The sequence below is a fragment of the Elephas maximus genome, chromosome 6, assembly GCF_024166365.1.
Source record: "Elephas maximus indicus isolate mEleMax1 chromosome 6, mEleMax1 primary haplotype, whole genome shotgun sequence".
Lineage (NCBI taxonomy): Eukaryota > Metazoa > Chordata > Mammalia > Proboscidea > Elephantidae > Elephas > Elephas maximus.
The window spans coordinates 10031398-10040600 of NC_064824.1; the positions used below are offsets into that span (position 1 = coordinate 10031398).

The 9203-nt window shown below is 40.5% G+C and overlaps 1 pseudogene; it reads right to left on the reverse strand.

Moving 5' to 3' along the window:
• Positions 1–7036: 7036 nt before the first annotated feature.
• On the reverse strand, positions 7037–7739 carry LOC126078449 (CTD nuclear envelope phosphatase 1-like; annotated as a pseudogene).
• Positions 7740–9203: the final 1464 nt, after the last annotated feature.

A 9203-nucleotide genomic window follows, 5' to 3' on the forward strand; every position in this document is an offset into this window, starting at 1 on the left:
TCTAGCCATCCAACTGGAGGAGATCCATATCTGTGCCCATTCCAAAGAAAGGTGACCCAACGGAATGCAGATTTGATCTGATGAAGATCAAAGACCACAGCATTCAGTATGGATTACACCTCAACATAAAGAAATCAAAAATCCTCACATCTGGACCAATAAGCAACATCATGATGAATGGAGAAAAGATTGAGGTCATCAAGGATTTCATTTTGCTTGGATCCACAATCAACACCCATGCAAGCAGCAGTCAAGAAATCAAAAGATGCATTGCACTGGGCAAATTGGCTGCAAGAGATCTTTTTAAAGTGTTAAAAATCAAAGACATCACCTTGAGAGCTAAGGCGTACCTGACCCAAGCCATGGTGTTTTCAATTGCCTCATATGCATGCAAAATCTGGACAATGAAGAAGGAAGACCAAAGAAGGACTGACGTCTTTGAATTGTGGTGTTGGTGAAAAATATTGAATATACCATGGACTGCCAAAAGAACGAACAAATCTGTCTTGGAAGAAGTACGACCAGAATGCTCCTTAGGAGTAAGTATGGAGAGAATACTTCTCCCCTACTTTGGACATGTTATCAGGAAGCATCAGTCCCTGGAGGACATCATGCTTGGTAAAGTAGAGGACCAGCGAAAAAGAGGAAGACCCTCAATGAGATGAATTGACGCAGTGGCTGCAACAATGGGCTTAAGTATAGCAACAATTATGAGGATGGCACAGGACCAAGCAGTGTTTTGTTCTGCTGTGCATAGGGTCACTATAAGTCAGAACCAACTCTACAGCACTGAATAACAACAATATTCCAAAGAAAGGCGATCCAATAGAATGCAGAAATTATTGAACAATATCATTAATATCATACACACTACACAGTTACACAATAAAATTTTGCTGAAGATAATTCAAAAACAGTTGCAGCAATACATCAACAGGCAACTTCCAGACATTCAATCCAGATTCAGAAGAAGACATGGAATTGGAATATCATTGCTGATGTTAGATGGATCTTGGCTGAAAGCAGAGAAAAACAGAAAGTTGTTTATCTGTGTTTTATGGACTATGCAAAGGCATTAACTATGTGGATTATAACAAATTATGGATAACATTGCTAGGAATGGGAATTCCAGAACACTTAATTATACTCATGAGGAATCGGTACATAAACCAAGACACTGTCGTTTGAACAAACGAAGGGGATACTGTGCGGTACAAAATCAGAAGAGATGTGAGTGAGAGTTGTACCCTTTCACCAAACTTATTCAATCTGTGTGCTGGAAGAAGTTGTACATGACATGAAAACAAGTGGGTATGGTTGGATTGGGCTTGTGGGTTATAGGTTTATTACCCTGGTTTAATGAAAGTAGATCCAGAGTGGGAATCTGGAGGAAGATGCCTCAGTCCTGGTTCTGCTGCTAACAATTTCTCCATCTTCAGGGAATTTATGTGCTTACTCCTTACTTCAAATTCCTCTTCTCAAAAATCAGGTTATTGGGTATGAATATATCAAAGCTTTTCTCAACCTCTACAATACTATGAGTCTAAGAATTACATAACATAATTATGTATGGTGAATAAAGTCTGACATAAAAAATAATTGTGAAAATTGACTCTGACATAACAACATGAGTATCTCCACAGACCTGTTTCACAGATAAACTGGTGAAAATTATTTAAAAAAATACAACAAAACATTTAAAGTCTCTGGAATGGACCTAAGAGCATACAACAAATCAAAAAAAAAATCTGTTGAAGACAATCTACTAAAATTCAGTAAGAATATTGACAGTCTGTGGCATTTAACCAAGACCACTTTCTCCTTTCTTGTCCCAGATCAACGAGATGGAAACTTGACTCCAGACTGGTCCAGCCAAGTACACAGGGCTCTTTCTCCCTCCAGCTCCCAGTCTGAGGTTATCTTCCTGGGAGTGGCAGGACATCAGCATTTCTCATGACTCCAGGTACCTGTTGATTAGGATAAGTTATGGCTGAGTGTGGCTGAGAGGCAGGGGCTATATTTTTCTGCATAACCTACACTGAGGGCGTAGCAGGTATACTTCGGAATTGATACCTGAGTTCTGGAACCAGATTGCTCTTAAGATAAAAGCTCTTAAGGTGGTGGTTGGTTCCATGTGGGAGAAGTAAACAAAGAAGACCTGAGGCTACCACCTGTTCCCTGCAAACTGCTCCATCTACAGCCCAGTTCTGAAAGCTGGGTTATCAATTAGAGAAAAGCATGCCATTGACCCCATCCATCCCTACTTCCAAAGCCCTGACCCAGAGATTTTGCTTGGGGTGGAGGAGAGGGGGAAGTAGGCCATAAAACAGATATCTCCTAATCTCTTCCCAAAAAAACTGAGGCCAAATGCAAGAGAGCATGGAGAAGTCCAAGTCTAAGGGTGTTCTCAAAAAACAGTGGAAGTTGTGGTGAAAAGCCATTGGGAGGGGATTGATATATTCATTGGAAATATAGGTTAAGTGTAGGCTGGCTAGTTTGTGGGAGAGAACCAGGAAAAGAGACAGCTGGGAAGAGCCTTCCTGGGATCAGAACAAATCAAAAACACTAAGCTCAGGAACTGCCCCTTCAAAGGAGTTGGGATTTGATTGAATTGGCCTGTGAAGTAATTTACCTTCCAGGACACTGTTGAAAACCATAGATCAATTAATTCTTGCCTTGAAGTGGATTCTGACTCATAGTGACCCTACAGGATGGAGAATAACTACCCCATGGGGTTTTCAGGGCTGTAAACCTTTACAGAAGCAGACTGCTACATCATTCTCTTGTGGAGCAGCTGGTGGGTTCAGACTGCTGAAATTTTGGGTAGCAGCCCAGCGCTTAAGCACTGTACCACCAGGGCTCCTTAGCAAGCATTTAGTGGATATTAAAATCTGGGCCTCCATGAGTTGGAATCAAATTGATGGCAATAAACAACCACAACTTGGTCATTGAAACAGACACTCAGACAGCACTGACCAAACCACTTTATCCCAGGGTGACTGGCATACTCAAGGTTGCACTCCCTTAAGTAGCAACATCAGAAGCTTAATGTTGTTGGAGAGGAAATAGACTTTACTAAAATAATCCAGGCAGTCAATAAACAAATAAACAAGCAATAGCATTAAGAAAAAGAAATCCCAGAGGGGGAAGACCAGTTCCCAGAGTTCCTACAATATATCATGTAAAATGTCCAGTTTTCAACAACAGTAAAAATAATAATAATTACGATACATATAAAGAAACAAGAAAGTATGACCATAAAAGAAGTGGGGGAGGCAACAGAAACTGCCTATGGGAATGACCACATGACAGATTTAAAAGACAAAGTCTTTAAAATAGTCATTATAACTATGTTCAAAGAATTAAAGGAGACCATAACTAAAGAATTAAAGGAAGGTATTATGACAATGTTACTTCAAAAAGAGAATACCAATAAAGATAAATTAAAAAAAAAATCAAAATTCTAGTGTTGAAACAATTGATAACAGATAGCAGAAATGGTAGATTCATTGGAGGGGCTCAACAGTAGATATGAACTGGCAGAAAAAAGAATTAGTGAACCTGTAGCTAGATCAATAGAGATTATGCAAATCAAGAAACAGAGAGAAAAGAGAATGACAAAAAATGGACAGAGCCTCAGAGAGATGTGGGATACAATTAGACACACCAATTCATGCATACAGGGAGCACAAGAATGAGAAGAGAGAAAGGAGCAGAGAGATATGCAATTAACAGTACTACAAACTTCCCAACTTATTTAAAAAAAATCTACATATAGAATCGTTATGAGTTGAAATCGGCTCGATGACAACGGGTATCCAGGGAACTCAACAAACTCTAAGTAGGATAAACACAAAGAAATCCAGAAACTGACACACGTAGAGAAAATGCAAAAAAATCAGATACAAAGAGACTATCTTGAAACAAGCAAAAGAAAAATTATCCAATTATAAGGAAACCCCAATGAAATGAGCAGATGACTTCTCAGCAGAATTAATGGAGGCCAGAAAGCAGTGAGATTAAAAAAAAACCAAAAGAGCAAAATAATAAAGTCCAACAAGAATCCTATATATAATAAAGCTACCTTATAAAAATAGAGGCCAAATAAATATATTCTTAGGTGAACAAAAATGGAGAGAATATGTTGTTAACAGACCTGCCTTACAAGAAATGCTAAAAGAAGTTCTTCAGGCTGAAAATAAATGATCTCAGGTTGTAACTCAAATAGACACAAAAAACAAGCAGCACCAGTAAAGGTAATTATGTGATTACAAAAGTATCCAGTATAAAATCATAATTCTCCTTTTTTATCTTAAAAAAAATAAACTCATTGCCACAGAGTCAGTTATGACTCACAATGACGCTATGGGTCACATTAGAACTGCCCCATAGGATTTACAAGGTTGTAATTTTTACATAAGCAGCCTGCCACATCTTTCTCCCACAGAGCGGCTGGTGAGTTTGAACCACTGACTTTTTGGTTAGCAGCCAAACACTTAAGCACTGCATCACCAGGGCTTCATTTTCTTCTCTTAACTGATTTTAAAAGCAAATGAATAAAGCAATACATGTACATATTTCCAAAAATTACCACAATGTTGGTGGCTGGGAGCAAAATTGTATTGTGCTAAACAAATGACTCCAGATGATAACTGAAATTCACAGTAACAAATGAAGAGAACCAGAAATAAATAAACAAGGTAAATAAAACAAAAACTATAAATATGTATTGTTCTTATCTCAGCCTATTAAGAAGTCATAAAATTAAATAATAGTTATAACAATGTACTTTTGGGTTTGTAACATTTATATATGTAATATCTATAACAATAATACCACAAAAAGGATGGAAAGAGAATACAACTAAAAAGGATTAACATTTCTATATCTCATTGGAATTAAGTTAGTATCAATATGAAGTTGATTCTAGGAAGTTAAGATGTAGATGATAAGTCCTAGAACATCCACTAAGAAAATATCTCAAGAAAAATACAGTAAAAACAAAAAAAAAATTAAAAAGCCTCATTAGATAATATTCACTTAATGTGAAAAAGCAGTGAAGGAGGAATAGAGGTGTAAAAAATCCTTATGGGATTTGTTTCCTTGTTTTGGATGTTTAGGGTCATGGTTTCATGGGACATTCCTGTAATTAGCCCAGTAACATGTTGAGTGCTTCTCTTCTACCTCCTAGTTTGTTGTGCAGTGCCTGGAGTCTTAAAAGCTTGCTAGTGGCCATCCAAGGCATGGAAATTAGTCTCTGTTTGCAACAGAGGAAGAAAGAGACTCTAGAAAAGAAGGAGGATACGGAATGTGTGGCTAATTGCCTCCATGAACAACTGTCTTCTTTGCCATTAGACCAGAAGAACTGGATGGTGCCCAGCTACCATTACTGGCCATTCTGATAAAAGATTCTATAGAAGAATCCTGATCTAAAGGGGGAAAATGCAAAACAGAATTTCAATTTCTTATGCACTATGGACTTTCTGGAGCTAGGAAGGCTGCGCGAACCCTGAAACTACTGCCCTGAGATACTCTTTAAACCTTAAACCAAAAATATTCCCTGAAGACTTCTTAAAACCAAACAATAGTTTAGCTTAACTGATCATGTCTGCCTTGAACAAAGATTAGACTGGACTATAAGACATAAAATTATATTGGTGAGGAGTGTGCTTCTTAGCTCAAGTAGACACATGAGACCACATGGGCAGCTCCTGTCTGGAGGTGAGATGAGAAGGCAAAGGGGGAGAGGGGCTCGTTGAACGGACACAGGAAATAAGGAGCATGCTGCCACATTGTAGGGAAAGCAACTAGGGCCACATAACATTGTGTATATAAGTTTTTGTATGAGAAACTGACTTGAATTGTAAGCTTTCACTTAAAGCACAATAAAATTATATATACATGTATATACACATTTATAAAAAAATATACAGAAAAAAGAACCTCTGCCTTAAGCATTGTGCTCTTTTAAAAATTATCTATATGGAATCAAAGTGACAACAGCAACTCAAAAGATTAGTTAGGAACCTTAAGGGGCAAGGAGTGTATGTTAATGAGGGAGGAAGAACTCAGAAAAAGAGGGTGGGAATTGTTTCACAACTCAAAGAATTCAGTAATCAACGTCACTGAATTATACATGCAGAAACAGTTGAATTCTTGCATGTCTTGCGTGTATATGCTCAAAAACAACAAACTAAATAAATAAAAATAATATTTAAAAAATGGCAGGAGACATGTAGAAACTAAAACCCAAAATATCTAATCAAAGACAGAGATGACCAAACAGGAAAAAAAAAAAAAAATCTGAGTATACTCTCTTCACAGAAGTCAAACTTTAGATTCAAAGATATACATGGATTGGAAATAAAAGGATGGTAAAATATGTATTATGCAAACCACAATCATAAGAAAGCTGCAATGGATATACAAATGTCAGGCAATATATATATATATATATTTGGTTTCAAAGTTAGAATGCACGGTTTGAAAGAGAAGAAAGAAAAAAGAGAAAGCTGGTTACAGATCTGAGGGAATCAAGAAGAGAGGAAAATAGAGAGAAAAAAGGGGGACAAGTTTGGGGAAAATCCAGTGGCCCAAAATCCCAATCTCCTACCCACAGCCCAACCCTCAGAGCAGAAGTGAAGAATTAGATTAGTTTGGTACAAAAGTTTAAAAAAAATTCAAATCACCACAAAGGTGGTTTGGCTTCTCTCTGAGCCTCCAGGATCAGCATCTCTGGGTATGTCTCTCTCTCTCTCTCTCTCTCAATCTGGCCAGTCTGGCCTCTCCACCACAGACACTGTTTCAGCATTCCCAGGCCTCCACCTGTATCCCAGTCTGGGTTTTCAGGGAGTGTGAACCTGAAGTTAGAGTGAAGCTGCTTCAGAGTCTGGCCCATGTATCCATCTAGACTCCCAGGTGGAGTGTGTGGCTCCCAGGGCAAAGAGGGTGAGAGGGGCCCACCCTGCCCAGGCAGACGGCATCCAAGGGCTCACCCTCCCTCTCCCCCCTAACTCAGGTGGAGGGGGAGCAGCTGTCACCAGAGGAGCCTATGTTGGTGAAGGTTTTGGCTCAGCACAGAAGGACATCAGCGGTGAACCTGAGGGCATCCAGCATTGGGAGCAGATTGAGAAGAGCTGTGTCACTGAGGTCACTGAACCAGGACTTGATGGGGGTGGCACTGTCTGGATGGCTCCCATAAGCCCCAGGGGAGTTATCCAGGATCACAATGCTGGAGAGGTCACTGTGGACTACAGAGAGGTCCTTAACGTAGTGCAGTGCTGTCTGTAATAATCTCCTCTTGAGAATGCTTCTGCCCCTGTCCAGTTTGTCGGCCACGGTAGAGTCATAAACCTCCATGCTTGCTGTGAACATCAGCTCGTACAACTGGCTCACCACTTCTAAGAAGAAATCCACATGAGGCCTCTTACGTACAAAAAACTGGACGGGGTGTTTATCTATTACCACCTTTAGGATGAAGTCAGGAGGCGTTCCAGGCCGGACTGTGGGCTTCAGAACTCCATCATGGTGTCATCTAGCTCCAGTACCAGGATCTTCCTCTTCACCTGGCCTACCCGATTCCGGGACACAAGAGATAAAGGAAAAATATCATATCAAACAGTTTGGTACTGGATTACCGTGTGGCTCTGCCTCTGCAAAGGGTAAATGAAGAAGCTCCGGAGCTTGGCGGTGAAGGCCACGAACGTGTGCAGCCCCAGCAGACGCTGCGTCCACATCATCCCAATGACCCCCGGCACCGCCGGCCCCGGGGCTCCTGGGGGGAACGTGGCCTAGAGTGGCAGGAGAGGCTTCAGAGAGGGACAAGGAGCGGCTCAGAAAGCCACCCCCGGCGAGGGGAAAATCCAGCAGAACAGGTAGCTGGGGGACAGGCGTGGGCAGCCCGCGGAGGCCCATATGGATGGGGACCTGCACCGACGGCTTCGCAGAGGCTGTGGGCCGAGACAGGTAGGGCTAGGAAGGGGTCCCGGAGACCCAGGAGAGAAGGGGTGGAGAATTGGGGGAGGGGGTAGTAGGGGAGGGGTTAGGGAGAGGGAGGAGAGGGAGGGGAGGGAGAAGGGGCGAGGAGAAGGGGGAAGCAGAGGGTGGCCCCCTGCGCAGGGGCGCTAGGGGGCTGCCTGCAGGAAAGGGCAAAGATATTTTAAAACAAAAAACGAATGTATGAAAGATGAAAAGTGACACTTTTTAATAATGATAAGGCCAATTCATCATAAAGATATGACACTTATAATCAAATATGCAAATAATAACAGAGCACCAGAATACATAAAGCAAAAACTGACAGGATTTAAGGAAGAAATAAACAGATCAACAATAATAGTTACAGACTTCAAGACTCCACTCTGAATAATAGATAGAACAACTACTTAGAACATCAAAAAGGAAATAGAAGACTTGAGCAACACTATAAATCAACTAGACCCAACAGACATCTATAGGACACTCAATTCGACAACAGCAGAATACAGCTTTTTCTCAAGTTCACAGAGAATATTCTCCAGGATAGACTATAGACTATATGCTAGGCCATAAAACAAACCTTAATAAATTTAAAGAGACGTAAATTATACAAAGTATGTACTCTGCAAAAACTGGACAATGAATAAGGAAGACTGAAGAATTGATGCCTTCAAATTGTGGTGTTGGCTAAGAATATTGACGGTATCATGGACTGCCTGAAGAATGATCAAGTCTGTCTTGGAAGAAATACAGCCAGACTGTTCTTTGGAAACAATGATAGCCAGACATTGTCTTATGTACCTTGGGCACGTTATCAGGAAGGACCAGTCCCTAGAGGAGGACATCATGCATGGTAAAGTAGAGGGTCAGTGAAAATGAGGAAGACCCTCAAGAGATGGATTGACACAGTGGCTGCAACAATGGGCTCAAGCATAACAATGATTGTGAGGATGCCACAGGATCTGGCAGTGTTTTGATCTGTTGTGCATAGGATTGCTGTGAGTTGAAACCGACTTGACGGCACCTAACAATGACAATACATTCTCTGCCCACTGTGGAATTGAATTAGAAATCATTACCAGGACAAAATCTGGCAAACTTTCAAATATGTGAAAAGCAAATAATACACTCCTAAATAACAAATGAGTAAAAGAGGAAATCAAAAGAGAAATTACAAAATATTTGAGATGAATGAAAATGAGCTCACAACATACCCAAAGTTATGG